Consider the following 18,817-nt stretch of genomic DNA (forward strand, 5'->3'; position numbering starts at 1 on the left):
CTTTGCAAACAGCGCCATCATAATCAGCACACAGAAACAGTGTGCTATATAGTTAAATGAATTAAACAAAATATTGATGCAAAGAATTTGGGTCGATGCGTTTTAGTAATCGATGAATCGTTTCAGCCCTACTATGGACACAACAAAAGCAAAAATGAGGTATAGTATTACATTTTGGATTTATTGGTACTCGACAGCAACATTTACCACAACAGTTTAAGCAAGGGGGAGAGAGTACACTTCTTTATGTAGAGGCAGGTTTGCACTGTGATAACCCTTACTGTATTCCCTCTGGTGGTATGACTGTAAGCTATGCCCTAATAAGAGTCTTATCTGGCTACAATGTTTCTTGCATCAGGGACTGGAGAAGAAATAGTAATTTTCCTACACTCGAATGAGTAACAGACTCATCTCTAAACAAAATGCGCAATGTGGATATTTTGGGTCTCAGATTATAGCATTTGTTTTTACATGTACCATTGTGTTCCCAGGTTATGACTCTGGCCATTTGGTTAAAAGTAATCTAGTGTTTAGCCATTTAAGTAAGAACAAACAGGTGGTTCTGCTATTATATGGTTCTTCTCTTTAAAGTTACTACAACATTCCCCCAATTGTTATCTTGTTATCACAGAGCTGTATTGTGAAGTGCTACCAGACAACCTGTACAGAAGCAAATATCAGTTAAAAAAAACAATGAATCATCAGCCAACTAGGTTGCAACACACACAAACGCACTGTCTTTGTTAAAAATTGTTTGAATGACTACTGTACCCACCATTTCAAGAGCAGCACAACAACAGCAGGTCTCCCTCTCGACAAAAGAGCGCCCCTCTTGACAACCCTGAAAGAATGGTCTGCTAGACAAATCCACTAAAATCCGAGTACCTCTCCAGCATCAACATCTAATCTTTTCACCTCTTTTAGTTTCATGCCAAGGTAAAAATAAAATCCCTCACAAAAAGACACCCTCAGGATTATTCTCTTTAAAAGAAGCATGGGCTGTCCACACTCCTTGGTGTTATTTCTTTATTGAGAAAGTAGTGCTGATGAGTAGAGGAGACACAGCAGAGGGGAATCAATCCTTGGCCAGTGGGTACATGTGGTTACAGGGGTAGGGCTTGTAACAACTACACCGTCTAATTTCTTTTTCTACTGTTCAAAGTTGTGTTTTGTCCAGAGCCAAGTATGCCCAGGGCCTTCCCCCCGCCCCTGTGAGAGCTGTGAACAAAATTTTATATGGCTGTAAATATTGATGCCTTGAGAATGGCACAGGATAACTGCAACCCCCTGTACTGAAGGAGGCGGATATCGTGAAAGAATGATCAAGGGTGTTTGAAGTCCTGCAGAGCTATCACCGTGTGAGGAGACTTGCTTTGTTATACGCAGAATGCAATGTGTGGGGGTTTGTCTGACAGTTCATGTTCGTGTGGCGTGTGTTTGTGGTATATAAACTACTAGAAACGCAGTTGTTCCAGACTCCCATTAGTAGCAAACGGGTGGCTGCACATAGCACCTTTCCACTGAGGTTGTGTTTGTTAAATAATGTACCAAGGCGGCTAATTATGAATAATATATCTCTCCTCTTCGTTGTTCCCCTTACTTTCCTTCACCTTACAATGATTAAAATGCCCTCCGCTCATCACCTCTCCTTTTCCCTCTCATTTTACACCTTTCATCATCTCTTTTTTTTCTGACACTCCCTCCCCCTCTTTTGCTGCCTGTGGTTTCTCTCAGTTCCTCTCTAGCTAAATCATAAGCAGTGTGCCCATAATATACACCTGAGACAATGTCAAAGGCTTTATAGTTACAGTTTGTTATAAGATTTTGATTGCGTCCTTACCGTTATCATCACTGCAACCATAATTTAATTACCTGCCGTTGTTTCCAAGTTGAAAACCTTGGTATTCCTCAGTGTCACTTTTTTAAAATCCTCTTCAAACTTTTCTTTTGTGAACGCAACCCACTCACTGTTGCTCAATGCAGCCTCTCGTCTCTCTACCCTCGCCACATGCAACTCTCTTCTCTTTTCTATAATTTCTCCTTGATTTATCAGCTCTGTTCCTCTTTCAAGCAATTTTTTCTTTGTCACCTGAAGGGGAAAAAAAACACATAAAAACACTGTCACACTCACACTTGCGCACACAAACGCCCTCCCACAGAGAAGACAGGCATACACCAACATGTACAGACAGACGAGCTGCAGGTTCAGCTAGAGCTTGTGGTAACAAAGGAGAGGAGATAGGTGGAGAAGAGACAGTTCTGTATACCCTACAGGAAAATGAGTGAACACACACACACACACGGACACGGACAAAGACCTCAATCCATTTCAGTCAGGAGAGACTTGACTGAGTAAAGAATTTATTGACATGTGAGGTATTTAAATGGGGTGGTGAAGCTGCAGAGGCATAGAATCCCCCTGATTGAGTCTAGACACTGGTGGTGGTGGTGATGAAGGAGATACTGAGGATCTGGATGGAATGAGGAGGACTTCTGCTGAGCTTGAACTGGGCCGGGATCTGATGAGCAGGAGGTGAGTGGGGTGGAGGAGGGCCGCAGCGATTTGAACTGAAATGACAGCTGGCAGCAGAGGAGAGAACGGATTTAAAGATTGATAGTGACTTCATGATTGGCTGAGCTGATGGTGGTTAGATCTGATTGGAAAACTAAAGGAGGACGCCCATAGTCGGCTGTTAGAGGCGGGGCGAGAGAGTGCGTATGAGAGAGAGAAATGGTTGTGAATTGAGTGACGCTCAAAGATAGTCTTCCTGGTTGAATGCTGAGCTTCATTTTTACACGTCCAAGCCCTCTTTTACTTGATTTATTGTAGTTTTTTAGTACTTATCAATACTTAACAAATATGACGCTATATGGATAAAGAGAAATAGAAAGAGCTAATAACCGTGTGGGGTAGGGTGGAAAAAGAGCAAGACAGACGGACAGATTGAGTACAAGAAAAAGAGACTGACACATTGAAAGTATGTTACTGGAGAAGGTGCCTAACTGGGTACCGAAAGGTTTAAAGTATATCGGCTTTCTTTGCTCTGTGTTTTCCCTGTCAATTCCCATTGCACTCCCAAACTTTACTTCAAGGACTGTAAATGGTTGAAGATAGAAATCACTGGGCTTATATAGTTTCTGTTTTATTTTTTCCCCACTGAATAGTGGATCAGTTTAAACTGATTTTTAGACAGATGCTCACAAAAGTTATTTTCTACTGCAAAAAAAATCCTCTTGTGTTGAGCAGTAGAAAATCTCCCAGTAATAGAAAATGAAGAGAAAAATGTGGAGACAACACAAATGAATTGTTGATAATACATTCAATTTCCTTTTTAAGAAATCGTTTAATTACAGAAGGGGTAAAAAGATTATTTTTAAATTCCAATTTAATTTAAAATACCTGTTTTTTTTGTGTTACTAGTGGTTTTATGACGAACAAACCTTGAAATGCTTTTAAAATAAAGTCATAATGTATTCCAGCAAGGACTGTAAATTCCAGGCTTGAAAGATAGGGTAACTTACCTACAAAACATACTAGATGGGACACACAAACTATTTTACCTTTATCGTTATAAGGACCTTAGATTGAACTGGAACAGGAATCTCATCCTTAAACTTGTTGGTGGCTGCTGTACAGAGCAAGGGGAACAGAGTGAGAGGGTCTGATCCGAACAGGTCCAGAGCAGATTCCGGGAATAGTTTAGCAGGGCGGGGGTCCAGGGAGTGCAGACGGGATGCGCGGTATTTCCAGTAGCAGAAATAAATAACACGTTATTATGCAAAATTCACTTTTAACTTTTATTATAGTGACCAAATGCTGTTCTTCTACAATCGGCCTAATATATTTATTTAAATGTGTTCATTATGTTGTTGTTTGTTGGTTTCCAGCCTACAATTCACTGATTAATAATTTCACTGTATTGATCTGTAATGAAATTAAACAATTGAAAAATTAATCAATGCAATAACTTCCACACTACTGCTGTCATCACTCAGTTTAAAGTAGCCTGCTCCCACACAGCTGAGGGCTTCATTTTGTTTTTCGCTTTGATGTGAATTGAAGTGTTATATTCACTGCTGTCAGCGGAGGTCAGGTGTGTGGGGGGGAAAAAACCCTCAATAATTGAATCTCAAAATTGAAAATCGAATGTGTGCCCAAACTATCGAATATTCGAGTCCAGCCCTAGTGTGAAAAAGTATTGGCTCAAATGTCTTGTCTTGCGGATAGACGTGATAGAAAACACATACCGATGTCATGAATAAAGCAATCATATTTTTAACAATGCAGCATGCGCTGTGTTTTGAAGCCCAAAGATATTAAACATTCCCTCTCCCTCTACATCTGCGGGCTGTCTAATGATTCTGTGCTTGAAGTGCTTTTCGCTGTGTGTGTTGTTATTGAGCTTTTAGTGTTTCATGTGTTTATCTGCCCACATCTTTCCGCATCAGTGTATGCCTTTTCTTTCTGCGTCTGTGTTTATGTTTGTGGTCTGCGTCATGCGATTGTACATTCATTTGCATTTAGGCACCCGGAGTTGGGGTTTTGTGTTGTATCCTCATCTTATTGCTTGTTAGAACAAATTGAGGGTGTGACGCCGTCATGCGACACAATTTTCAGCGGTGTAATCAAGAGTAGATCGATTTTATTCAAATAAAGAGGTTGCTGTGAGCCAAATTCACGCCTGGAGGGCTTGGAAATAATGAAGCAGAGCACACGAGCAGAGAGCGGGAGGTGTTTGGAGACTCTAGCCTGACTCTAGCTTCCTTAGGCCAAAGGACCGAGGCAACAAACGATATAGTGCGCCATACGGTGGAGGCTGCTTGGTTAGTAATCCTGCACAAAAAAGCAGAAGTTATCATTTTCTATATCTAATATGCCATACAGTAGAATCTCTATCATTTGTTGATCCCTATAAAAATATTAATGGGCCAAATGACTAAGTTAAAATGTAGTTGAAATAATAATAAGTTGAAATGTAGCTCATGCACTGTGTTTTGTTCCAAATACTTAAAATGCATTCAAGTTTGTAAATCTTTAAAGCCCCCCTCCAGTCAGATTTAACTGCCATTTTTGGTTAACGTTCTTTCTCAAACAGGGAATGGGGGTGTGGTTAATAGTCGGACTAATCAATTACCATGGCAACCAGAAACTGATCGGCTGTTTCTGAGTGATCGCTAACGATATGCTGTGTTAACATCACTACGCTGCAAAGTTTAGTACACTGTACTGGCAGGAGTATTACTTACCCATGATAGAAACTAATGTGCGAGTATCAGCTGTTCAATCCTACAGTGATGGTAAATAAAACCGTGTACTTGATCTTCTGCATCTAAAGTTGTCTTGTTATGAACTTTACGACGAGGATAAATAGTAAACTGGAGAGATTAAAACGGAGTCTGGGTTATTTCTGTTTACACTGCTAAGAAACACAACATTGTATGTACATCACCACTACTTATATCACACTGACAATAATATTTTCATCAGCTTTAGCTGTAGATATTGTGTCCCTATATTACTAAGCATACCATACAGTTTACAGGCAGGTTGCTGGGCCTAAGGCAGGCACATTATGAAGTCCTTACCTTTATGTGTCATGTCTTTATGTGTGTGTTTATCTGTATGTGTCCTGAAGAATGGGGTATTTATGCATTTTATACAGCCGCATTTTATGCAGTTGCAAATATATATATATATATATATATATATATATATATATATATATATATATATATATATATATATATATATATATATATATATATATATATATATATATATATATATATACACACAGATGCATAGTGCATTAATCATTAAATATGTTTTATATAAAACTATTAATATATTCTAATATTTACAAATTGCAATTAACAATAACACAAACAGAAGATTAGAACTTTTAAAATATTTGTGTGGATGCACCAAATGGTTATGGTCAAAATAAAACAATTGGCCCATTTTAAACTAGAAAAGACTCAAGAGCAAACCAAAGCTGTACAATTCTCAAGATTTTTTTAATAGAAAAAATTTTAAATAACATTTACTGGCTCCGTGCGGCACGGTGGTACAGTGGTTAGCCCTGTCGCCTCACATCAAGAAGGTTGTAGGTTCAAACCCCGGTTGCCTCGCCCTTTCTTTGTGGAGTTTGCATGTTATCCCCATGTCTGCATGGGTTCTCTCCGGGTGCTCCAGCTTCCTCCCACCATCCAAAGACATGGAGGCTAGGTTAATTGGTGTCTCTAAAATTGTCCTTAGGTGTGAGTGTGAGTGGTTGTTTTACTATGTGTGGCCCTGTGATGGACTGGCGACCTGTCCAGGATGTACCCGCCTTTCGCCCGATGTCATCTGGGATTGACTCCAGCCCCCGTGTACGCAGGATAAGCGGTTGACGATGGATGGATGGATTTACTGGCTCTACATGAAAATACAAACAGACCATTCTTTTAATCGAGTCTTTGGCCGAGGATAATATTAATTGTAGGACTGATCTGGCTTTGCCTTCATTAATAAAGATCTTAACCTGAAAACCGCGAACCAAGACTTCTGTCATTTATGTCCTGTGCTAAACCGTTAACCCGACAAAGGCTGACTGCCTCATCCATCCATGAGGATCTTTTGGCCGATCTGCTAAGTGAGGCAGGTGCAGTGGACTCCATGAGGGCTGATGCGTATGCTGGGGAAAGGAAAAACATGTTTATAAAATATAACGCACCATCACAGCAACTTCTCAGCTTCCATCGTGGTTGAAATGCAGAACTACTGAGAGAAACCTGTGGAAAAAGGCAGATCATGCAGTTCACAAGTTGTACATGTGTGAAAAAACACAGAAGTAAAGACAACACATAGAACATTTGTAAGACCAAATTCTTCCTGTATTGTGAGCCAATGCTGCCACCTTGTGACTTAAAAAGTGGCATTAGCTTTAATTGGCCCACAGTGTCCATGTACATTAAATACTAGTTTCTGTTAATAAGGTGCACAAACCTAAAACTGTTGCAGTCCAGTAAAACAGCCCTGCAATAAATTATACCTTCATGAAGCTAGTAATATTTTTTGTAATTTGTAAAATGTCTTGTTCATATGTTTTTACTCATAATCTCCAAAATGGCTGTTTCAAAACAGAATCTTTACTCTACAGAATTAGCTGTGATTTACTTCAGTACAAATGTTAGTGTGATGCATTTCCATTTATAAAATTATTCTAATTCTTTGCACAATCTGGGAAATTTAACTACCCAGTATTTTATTTCTGGAGGCACTGAAATCAAATTAAACCAGGCAACAACCAGCACCACTGAAGACTTGATCACTAATCATTTTTAACAACAAATTGTATAAGGTATGTAGTAACTGGTTCCAGTGTGCTGTGTTCATGGATGTTTTGAATGTGGTTCACCATCACATCTCCATTAGAGTGGAAGAAGCTGCAGTCGAGTACAGATGTTTAATAATGGCTGGCCTCCACAGATTCAGGTCCTTCCTGAGAAAATTTAATTAAACAAAAGCCAACGCAAATCTAAGGTCGACCTTTACGAAGGTTATAATGTTCTGTCTCTGCTGATGTTCAGTCTGAGATGTGTTATGTATAATGTGTCTTCTTAAGTTTCAGTGCGCTGAGCGCTCAGTACTTCCATATAAATGAGCTGCTAGTTGACAAAAACAAGCAGAGAGCCACACACTTGTGGTGCCAATGCAAATGATTGAAAATTTACCAAAGGTTTTGATACAGTATATAAGTTTTCATCATCGGAGTAGCTATGACCTATGATTGTGCAGCTGCTCTTGCCACGTCTTTGCCTCTTGCTTGGCTAAAGCCATGAGTGCTCCTTTCATAAAACTAATTAACTCACACATCTACAAAACTCAGTGCACATTTACAAATATCACATTATACAGTGAAACACACATGAACACAGGACTAGTGTTAGTTCGCTAGTGTGAATAAATCACTTGAGTGCACAACTCACCGTTTCAGCAACCCTGATAGCATTGCTCCTCAGCTCCAGACTTCTGATACCATTTCCTCCGCCAATGCATCGGTGAAAGGGACGTCAGTAAAATGCATGTTTCAGACTGTGTATAAAAAGGTTACAGGTGAAAGTGCGACGCATTTTCTGTCATCTGTCCTCCAACACCACACGCACAGATGCCATAATGAAAATGAACAGCACACTAAACCAAGAGGAGGAAACTAAAAAATAAAATGAAGACCCTCTGTTAGCTAACTTTCTGCAATATCTAGGCTAGCTAACTACACCTGGCTAACTACAACTTCGTTAACTTAGCTAACTAAACTAGAAAGACAAACCGACCATCAGACGCAGAGAGACATACCTACTGTAAGTTCTAAGTGAATGACATGATAAATTGGTTATCTAGCTCCTAATGATGTTTATCGGTTTGATGCTCTGACTTAACGAGGCGAAGCTTGGAGAATGACGTATGACTTATGGAATTACTACAGTCATACGTCACCACCCTGTTTTAGCAACTCAGCAATTTTTGCAACTTTGAGCACAAAATTAAGCTATTTGGCGAACTATGTTGGTAATCAACATTGTAAGGAAATGACTGAATGAAATATATGAACTATCATAGAAATGTCAAAATACACTGGAGGGGGGCTTTAAGTTACTTTGGAAACTAATATTTGCTAATTGCACATTTCCAATAGCTCTGACATTGTTGTTTAAGGTCATGAGTAGCTTGTTTTCCATCTCATCTCACTGCCTGTGTCTGCACATACATGAGGGTTTTTGCATATCAATATATCAGAGTTATATTGTATTTGGCTTGTTAAGTTGTTCCACTCCAGTTATTTTACAGTTGTTGCTATCAACACATTATTGCTATACTGTATATGTATAGGGAGCAATAACTGGCATGGCATATTTGAAAGTTCATAATTCCCAGAAGCAATAGTTGATGTTTTTTATTTTATGGAACAACTTGTATAGGATGTAAACCACTCGAACGGACTAATTTTTTGTTCTTGAAAATCCCAATTATTTCCTGAGGGATTTTGACTATGCTCTTGTTTTCATAACAAGCTATGTCTGCTAATTATGTTTATGTCTGACTGCTCTCTTTCTGTGCTGTATTGTTGTGTTGTGTGTATTTGTACCTGCAGCATTCACACCATACCTCCAAACTGTTAAGTACTGTAGTGAGATAATTTTGGGTGCAGTTAATATTACTTGCTTCATTCCAGTTGGAAGACATGGTTCTGCAGTTTCAGCTCTAAGTGCCCGTGGTATGTGTTGTTGCTGTAGGACTGAATGCAGTATTTAATTGGATGGATGGGTAGTGGCAGGGGAAATACATGATTCCTCCAGCTGGCTCATCAGTCATTTGTAGAGTCCCAGAAACACTCTCAGTGCTAAAAAAGCTGGACCAACCTGAACCTGTGTAATTCGCAGTATCATCCAGTAATTTCCAAACTCACTTCTGGTCTCAATGGGAGAGAACCACACTTCAAACAGCATCATTGTGGCAACGTTTGCCACATGTGAAGGGGAAGAGTGTTAGACTCTAAAAGCGTTGTGTTTGAGCAATGACTCATGTACAAAAATCTTACAAAACCAACTTAATCCATATTGCACAGTATATTTTCTCTGTAGAACTAAAATTTGTTGTAGTAACATCAAACATGTGCATGTGTATTTTTTTACATTTTTTTATTGCTCTTTGCTCTTGAGGTTGTGTCCTCAGCTTCGCAGTGGTGAGCTTAATTTCATGTTCAGGTCAGAAAGGAAAGCTATTCACTAATTCCAGCTATAAACAGATGGTGTTAATGATGCCAAAGCTTTTGCTGATGGGTTTAAAAAAAAGTCTGCATTATTCAAATTTTGAAATGATGGCACATGTTTGCAGCTCTTTTGTATCCCATCTCTTTTATCATCATCTTCTCTTTTTCCATAATCCATCTTTGATGTGGTCTTGTTTCCTTGATTTCTGGTATCTCATCATGCCTGTGTGTATAACTTTAATCAAATTGCTGTCTTTCTCCAGTCAGTGTTGTCAGAGTTGTAAGCCCAAAATCTTTTCACAACTTCAAAGGGTGTCTGTGTCTGTGAACCCATAAATGCCTGTCTAAAACCGGGTTTTATCGCTTTCTCTTCATGTCTGTCTACCTCTCTACCTCCACTGGTCTTCCTATGTCTGTTCTCACTTTCTTTAAACACACTTTTTAAAAAAAACAGGTCAGTTTGTCTTTTCAACGTGACCACCTCATCTGTCAGCCAGTGCATTTCTGTGTGTGTGATATATAATTTATCTATCTATCTATCCATCTATCGATACATACATACATACATACAGTGGGGAGAACAAGTATTTGATACACTGCTGATTTTGCAGGTTTTCCTACTTACATAGCATGTAGAGGTCTGTAATTTTTATCATGGGTACACTTTAACTGTGAGAGACAGAATCTGTTAAATAATTAATTTGCATTTTATTGCATGACATAAGTATTTGATACATCAGAAAAGCAGAACTTAATATTTGGTACAGAAACCTTTGTTTGCAGTTACAGAGATCATACGTTTCCTGTAGTTCTTGACCAGGTTTGCACACACTGCAGCAGGGATTTTGGCCCACTTATCTATCTATCTATCTATCTATCTATCGAGAGAGATATCTATCTATAGATAGATAGATATAAATATATAAAATATAAATATAAATGCACACTTGTCCATTTCCCAAATCCTCTTTCTCTTCTCTCAGAGTGCTGTGCAGACTGTCAGGCCAAAGATGATGGGCAGAAAGATATGTGTGTGGGTGTGTGTGTGTGTGTGTGAGTGTGTTGCACAGATGATTGCATGACAGCAGAGCTGTGTGAGCGCTGATTGAAGCTCTGAATAACATTAAGGCAAACCTTTTCTTTTCTCTGTCTCTGTCTCCCTTGCTCTCCTTTGCATTCTGTCACTCATTGGTTGCCTCATCTGTCTCATCACTTAGACCATGCCTCTGTATCTTTCTCTCCGTTTCTCTCACTCTCTTACTTTCTCTCTCTTGCTGTACTTTTGGCTTTCCTATTTATTAAAAATATACATATATGTTTTCTTTTCTTATGTATTTTTTACACACATAAGTAGGATAGATATGGAAAATGCTGTCTGTATGTACACGCAGTCAAGTGCACAGATGCAGATAGACACACATACGTTGTAAACCTCCCTCTTTAATCACTGTGCATTTTACAAAGACTACATTAGCAGCTAGGCAAAGCCTCTTATTATATTCAGAGGTTTTTAAGAGCGTGTGTGTGTGTGTGTGTGTATGTGTGTGTGTGTGTATGCCTTATTCTGCTGGTTGTGTCTGCCTGGTTAACTGTATCTATGACCACATATTTGTTTGGCTTTGTATTTGTGTGTAAGATGTGTGTGTATGGCCCTCTGAGTATGAGCAATTATTTTCTTTTGCTTGTGACAAATTGAAAGCTAATGCAGAGTTATTGCCAGTGCTTTGGTGGTTTGTGCCTCTTCTGAATGCTCACCCTGTTATTAACAGAGCCGTCGTTTGTTAGTCATTCTTTTCCTTTTGGACTCTATAACTCAGGCTAATATTTCTTCATTCTCGTTTTTCATCACAGCTATTTCTCTTTAGCTTTTTGCTGCAGATATACTGCAGACTACTGACATCTGTGTATAGACACACACAGAGAAAAGACATAAAGCCTGCAGTTCTATACTCTTCTACATACATATATTTTTGAATTGGAATAAACCATACCTTTTGTAGGGCCCATACCCTCACCATAACGGACCCTTTGCTAAGCCACGCCCCGAATACGCAGCTGGCCAATCACAGCGCAGTATAGGATTCGCTCTAAGGGGGTCCGACACTTTCATGGATGCGCTCCATTGAGTCTAATGCACAAGGAGTCGTTTTCTAACTTTTTTTGGCTGTATTTTTCTAAGATATGGTCAAACGCTGTTCCTGGGGCACTTGTAATAATTACAGTCGCTACCCGGAGAGGTTGAAAGGAGAAGTACGATTTATTCTCTTTCCAAAACCTGAAATAAAAATAAAGCCCTACTGTTCTACTTTTTAATGAATGTAATAATGAATAGAGACCTACCCAGCTTTACAGGAACAGTGTTATTGTAGCTCATGTCGTTGTCTTTTGTCTCAATCGTCGGGGGATGCGGTGGTTCACTTGTACTGTGTGAGTGGTAGGCTTTAGCTTCTATCTTTCATTTTTTTTCTCATCTGTTTGAGTCAGTTAGACAGCCTGAATACAACCTTCAAATGTACAATGCAACTGCAAAACTGTCTGCTTCTTTCAGAGATCGCTTTTTCCAACATATATGACAATATTTCTCCAGAGAGTGCAGTGATAGACAGTGGCAGCGCCAATAGTATGTTGGACTTAGCAACAACTAAGGGGGGCGGGGCTTAGCGAAGGGTCAGTTGATGCAAAGTGATTTCCTATTCCAAATCAAAGATATTATCTCACTATTCCTTGTGCTATTATCTAAGGTGAGCGTTCATGTAGAGGCCAAATTCTGAAGTTGAACAGGGAAATATGCATCCATGCAAATAAATATGGAAGAAAACATAATTCATCAAGAGTGTTGGGGTAGTTACTCAAAAAGGTAATGAATTACACATTACTAGTTACTTTTTAAAGTAATGCCTTACTTTACTAGATTAGTCACTGCTGAAAGTAACTAGTTACACTACTAGTTACATTACTTTTGGATCATTGCGTAACATCACCTGCGATGCACAATAACTGCCAAATAACAAGTTACACCTCATGTATGCCCAGATCAACACAAATCCTTATTATAATGAGAACATACACATCATCTCTCTTTTATGCTCTTTAATATTACAAAGCTGACAACTAAGTTGTTGCTACAGTACAGTACTATAACGCTTAAAACTTTAATTGGCATTTCATTGGAAACATTTATTTTTTAAATAATGAGTTTCATTACAGTACAGTATAACTTAAAATAGGTTGTCCTTTCAACCAGTGCAAATATTAATTTGTTGAATATAAAAAAATTATATCAATAAGAAAAGTAAGACACTGGCCCTCATCACAATATCAGATGATGGTGAGACTTCAAAGGAAATAAATATGTAATGTAATTTGAACTGTGCAGTTAACAGACCAAACCCACACAACAAACTTACTGTCAACATGATTGCCTGGCTATAGAGCCTCGCCACAGACACACTAGAGGGTATCGCTGTCCTTTCGCGAAACTAATACAATACTTCCACCCAGGGGCGCCATATAGGGGAGAAAAGTCCAAGGGCCCCTGTCAGTGAACACAATGTTGCATAGTAAACCAAAATCTGGTTTTCAAAAAAGGAAAGAGAGAAAAGAGAGAGAGGAAAGACAAAGGAAAGGATGTCACTCTGTAACCCAGTTTTTCACCAAGAAAGGTGGGCAGCCTTTAGTCTGTTAGTGGTGTTAACCTGTTGGCTTAACGTCCACAGTGAAATAAGCTAGCTAGCTACAGACTAGTGTTAGCCTACATTTCATCAACATTTAATCAGTGCAGGGAAACGTTTAGCAAGATATTCATATTAAATCATTGTCCCTGCCCCTTTTAGTAGACTAACAGATGAGTCAGCAGCACCCCAGTCTCACCATAACAATAGTCCTCCCTGTCCCAGTGAAGAAGGTGAGCAGCAATGACATGCCAGTTAGCATCATTCCAGGGAGTCTGTGGGGATTTCTCTGTCTCTCTTGCTCTTTTTATCATAACAAAAAAGAAAATGAAATGTTTATTAATGACAGAAATTCAAACGAATTATTTTCTCACATAATGAACATTTTGGAATAAAATAAAAACAACCATCTGTCCGTACTGGATGCTGGACAGTTGGAAACAGTGAGTAGATTACCTCAGCCTGCATGTAATGCCGATATCGAATCAAAATGCGCATTAGCTGTTGAATATTCTAGTTAGCTAGCTAAGTTATATTTATACTATTTTTTTATTGAGAAAAAGGACATGATGAGTTTACAATTACGTATTAAGAAGGGCAGTGTCAAACTTTCTAAATAAAAACAAGAATAACAAACTATTTAAATGTTGTGTATCTTCCATCCCGCACAGTAGGGACGAATGAAACAATGTGCACCTTTCGATCAAAGTGAAATTATACTGAAGTTGTTCCACATGGTAACAAGATAACACCTGGTATTGATAGAGCACACACGTGAGTTGTTGATGATGACAACAAATGATTTGTGTCTGTAACGTTATGTTTTAAAAAGACATATCTCTGAAATGTGTTTCAGTCGTCCCGGCTCTCCCCTACTGTATGCAGACTTGCATGTAAAAATCGCCAGCAGTAAATATTGTGCTTGTGCTAGTATTGAACTACAAGCCTTTAATTAGAGTTATGTAAAGCTTTTGTTGGGACAGTTAGGTCATAGAGATGTGCTGACAACAGCTGCGCAGAGGGGGCCCAATAAGATTTTTTATCATGGGCCCCAAAGTTTCTGCCGGCGCCGCTGCTTCCACCCCTTGAAAAATGTCTTTAGCAGCTCTGCCATTTCTGCATCCTCATGAGCTGACGCTAAAGTCAAAAGTGAGGTAAAAGTGTTACGCAAACACGCACAAAAAGGGACATATGATTTATTTTTCTCTCCTCCCCTTATGCGGATAGTTGAAGAACCAGTATGCAAGTAGCGCAACGATTTTGCGATTACTGAAGTTATCAACAGTAATGCGTTACATTACTGCGTTACAGACAAAAGTAGGGATGGGGATCGTTAATTTTTATCTATTGATACCCTTATTGAGACTCCTTAACGATACGATTCTTTATCGATACCACTATTGATACTTTGCTATTATTTAGTGATGGTAATTTGGTAAGACCAGACCTAACGGGCATGAGTTATATATTGAGATGACATATCACTTACGATAAATAAACATATATTGAAGTGTACATATTAACTGCCTGGTTGTTTTTAATTTAATAATTTAAATACTGCTAAATGTTGTTTCTAGACAACAGCAAAATTACTCAATAACTTTATCTGACATCACAAGTACCGAGTGATGTTTAGAAAGAATACCATCAGTCTGTATCAGTCCCTTCTCCTCTCTCGCTGGCTGCAGGTAACGTTACCAGGTTGTGTGTGTGTGTGTGTGTGTGTGTGTGTGTGTGAGAATAGGAGCCGACAGAGAGCAGTTAGAGACTGCTGCCTGATGATTTTCTTATCCATTGCGTTTTTAAATTAAATCACATTTGACGCTCGACATAACGTTACATCATCGTCTTGATAGCAGTATTGATAAACTCGAACCTTATTGATTTTCGGGTTTTGAGAAATTTTGGAACCGGGTCCTTTTGGAACCAGGTCTCGATCCCCATCCCTAGACAAAAGTAATTTGATCACAGTAACACACACAGTTCATCAATGACCTACTCTATCTTTCAGAGTGCTGTGAGTCTAGAGAAATCACAAGTTATCATGTGGGCTTGTCCCTTTAACAGAATTAGGCCAGCAACACCTCAGAAAGATTCAGTAGTATATTCCAGCGTCCCAGAAGCATCAACTTAGGCACCAGAGCAGTAGTTACTGAGAGAAGAAAGTGTTGCAGGTCAACCGTGCCCACCTGCATTCCAGTTGTATAATATTTAAAGAATTTTCAGTGAAAACAGGTTGTGCTGTATATTTCCATTTGTAAATGAAAAGCATTGTTTACTGGTAAACATACCACTATATTGCTTTCTACATGGTGTAATGTGGAATACCACTACTACAGTTTTTACTGCAAGCACTGTAATGCAGTATGTGTAATCTTGTACCAACGTTGACATTTTAAATTTTAACATTTGAAGTTCCCTCTCACCTGTTCTATTTCTCTAACCTTTTCTCTCATCGCTTATTCTCATTCTCTCCTCTTTTGATCCCATTATCCTCTCCTCTCTAGTGTTGTTTCTCAGATTTCCTTGGAGGATAAATGTCCTCCACTCCTGCATGCCTCTCCATTTTGTACTCTTTCCTTGTGAACTTTGCGATGGGAACTCAGCAGCAAAAGGAGGCTAAATGGATGACTGGGTGAACATTCATGACCTTCGAGAAAAGGGTGCATATCCCTTTTTTCTGTGAACGGATTTTGTGTACCTGTGTTTGTTTATTTGTGTGTGTGTGTGTGTTCCTCTACATACTGTGTGAACATCCTTTTGTGGCTAATGGAAAGGGTGGTGCAGAGTCCAGTTCTGAACCCCTACTGTAGTCACTCCAAGCTAAATGGACTCCCGTTGTTAACAGGTTCCTAGTGTTGTTGTGAGCCTCATGTAACAGGGGTCAGACACAGAGCACACTACTCTTACTTTCTCTCTGTCTCTCGCTCTCTCCATATCTCTACTTCTTTTTTCAGACTGTCTCATTTAATGTCTCCTTCTTGTTCTTTGTTTCCCTTTTACTCTTCTTCCTCCTATGTTGTTTCTGACAAATTACATACATACTAAATTCAGATTATTAACAGAGGTCAATTAAGGGCAACATTTATTTTTTAACTGCGGTATACAGACAGTGGCTGTATAGCTACATGCACATAATTGGATGCATGGATATATACTGTTTTGATGATGCAGGATTGTACGTCAGTACGATGTGGTCAGCTTTGAAACAGTTGCTATCCTCAGTATGACCTACTGAACGGACGGATTAAGCTCATCATCTGCATTCGGATTTAAGTCCCCTCGCATACACACACACACACACACACACACACACACACACACACACACACACGTATACACACAGAGCCAGCTGTCATCCCCTCCCCCATATATCATTTGTAGCCACAAAATCAAAATGGATATACAGGGTTAAGCTGTGTTAAAATCACCATTCATGAGTGGTCATTTGGTTTATACTTTAGCGTAATGCACAAAATATGGCTAAGGCATCATCTCTCACAAACTTATAGTGATCTGTAGCAAAGCCACACAATGCAAATCAGCCTAAATTATATTTAACCACCCCCCACAAATATTAAGTATAATATAAAGAGCCATTTGTATCAGACCTAGTTGTCCTTAAAAGGTCAAATTATGCTTTTTGTGTTTACATCTTTTTTGTGCTTGTAATAGGTTTGCAAAGTGAAAAGTTATCATCTCCCACAGTAAAAACTGCTCCTGAACTGCCTGAAAACAGATCGATTGTAGTCCAGCATTTACTTCCATAACATATCTGTGTCACTTTGGTACACGCGTCATATTGCTCGCCTAGCGTCTAGTGTGGCTTGTTCTCAAAAACACTGGTGGAGGAACACACTGAGCTGCAGCACACAAAGTGACAATATGTCCACCTGCTAGTCCTTACCTAGGTACTGCACATGTGCAACTCCCAACAAAGATCGCATAGAAGTGAGATTCTTCACTCTGTAGCTAAAACAAAGCGTTTAACATTATGCACTGTGCACAATGACAAACATGTGATGTTTTTTTTTTTTGTTGTTTTTAAATATACCATGTAAACTTTTTCTAGGACAACCCCTAAATAAATTTATGAACCTGAAAATGAGCATAATAAGTTACATCGGGGCACATTTAAGTATGTGCACATGGAAACACATGCAAAAGCAGTAAAAGGAACAGCCCACTGGGGCCTATAACAATTTGGTATCATTATCCTTGATTTTGATGTTAATGAATACATATTATAACGGCTTTTTTACCAGGGTAATGATAGCATGATATTTATTTATCTTGATGCTTCACATAAAATTGTGGAAAATAAATCCAGAACACTTTTTGGCATCATTATACATTTTTCATAAGCCACAACTTTGGCTTGAATTTGGCCCCAAGCATCAAATCTGAGCATGAGAACATTTTTTTTAGATGAGGCTGACTGTTGTCATTGGGAGCCGTAATTGGGGGTACGACACATGCAAAGTGCAAGTTTGTGCGAGTCATCTCAATCATAAGAAACAGCTTCAGGGAACTCTGTGTGTGTGTGTGAATATTCTGACAGAAACCATGGAAGTATCCATTCCAACTCTGTTTTCAGTTTTACTTTGTAGTCACACATGCATATATTCTTGTGTTTTTGTGTGTGTGTGTGTGTACGTAGCACAGATGTCTGAATGTGTAACAGTCATGTAAGCAAAGCAGCATATGACGGTGGCCTTCCTTTGAATGCCGTTCAGACTCTAGTGTGTTTGGCGGCACGGTGAAACTGCTCCTGATGTTCTAAATCAAAGGGAAGGCTGGCACACATGCTGTTTCCTGTCACAAAGTAGTGCAGGCGTGGGAGATTTGCCAACAGGAAGGAGGAGGTGGAAAAAGTAGAAAATGAAACCTAATATTATATTTACTTGGACAGAAACCAGATTTAGTAGTAGAAGTAAACATTTAAAGGATGCACACAGAGTACGGACAGAAAACTCAACTTATGATGAGGACAAGACTGAACAGAACTGTGCAAATTAAATACAGGGGCACACATCAGGTAATTAGGACAGACAAAGACAGGAAATAAAGCTAAACAAAGAACTCGGAGACAGATGATATCTGTAAAGTAAACAGTAAAGTAAAACAGAAAGTAAAACATGACAACACACAAGGATGGAATTGACAAGGTAAACAGAACGGGAACACCTACACAACCTGTAGTAGCTCGCATTAGATTTAACACAATGGTACTAGCCTACAAGGCTGTCAGCCTACAAGGCTGTCAGTGGAACTTCCCCGACCTACCTCCAGGCGTTACTCAGACATTATGCCCCAGCTTGAGCGCTCTGTTTAAGTACCTCTGCTGGCCGGCTGGTCCTGCCATCGCTCAGAACAAGCAAAAGTCACTCAGCA

General features: G+C 39.1%; 1 protein-coding gene across 1 annotated transcript in view; it reads left to right on the forward strand.

The window, feature by feature from the left end:
* The window catches only part of cntnap2a (contactin associated protein 2a), a 387,477-nt gene that overhangs the window by 24,265 nt on the left and 344,395 nt on the right, over positions 1-18,817 (forward strand). The gene's annotated exons all lie outside the window — the stretch shown is intronic.

This window comes from Micropterus salmoides, unplaced genomic scaffold (assembly GCF_014851395.1).
Source record: "Micropterus salmoides isolate LMB-PRFRI ecotype aquatic unplaced genomic scaffold, ASM1485139v1 Ms_hic_scaffold_1, whole genome shotgun sequence".
Taxonomy (NCBI): domain Eukaryota; kingdom Metazoa; phylum Chordata; class Actinopteri; order Centrarchiformes; family Centrarchidae; genus Micropterus; species Micropterus salmoides.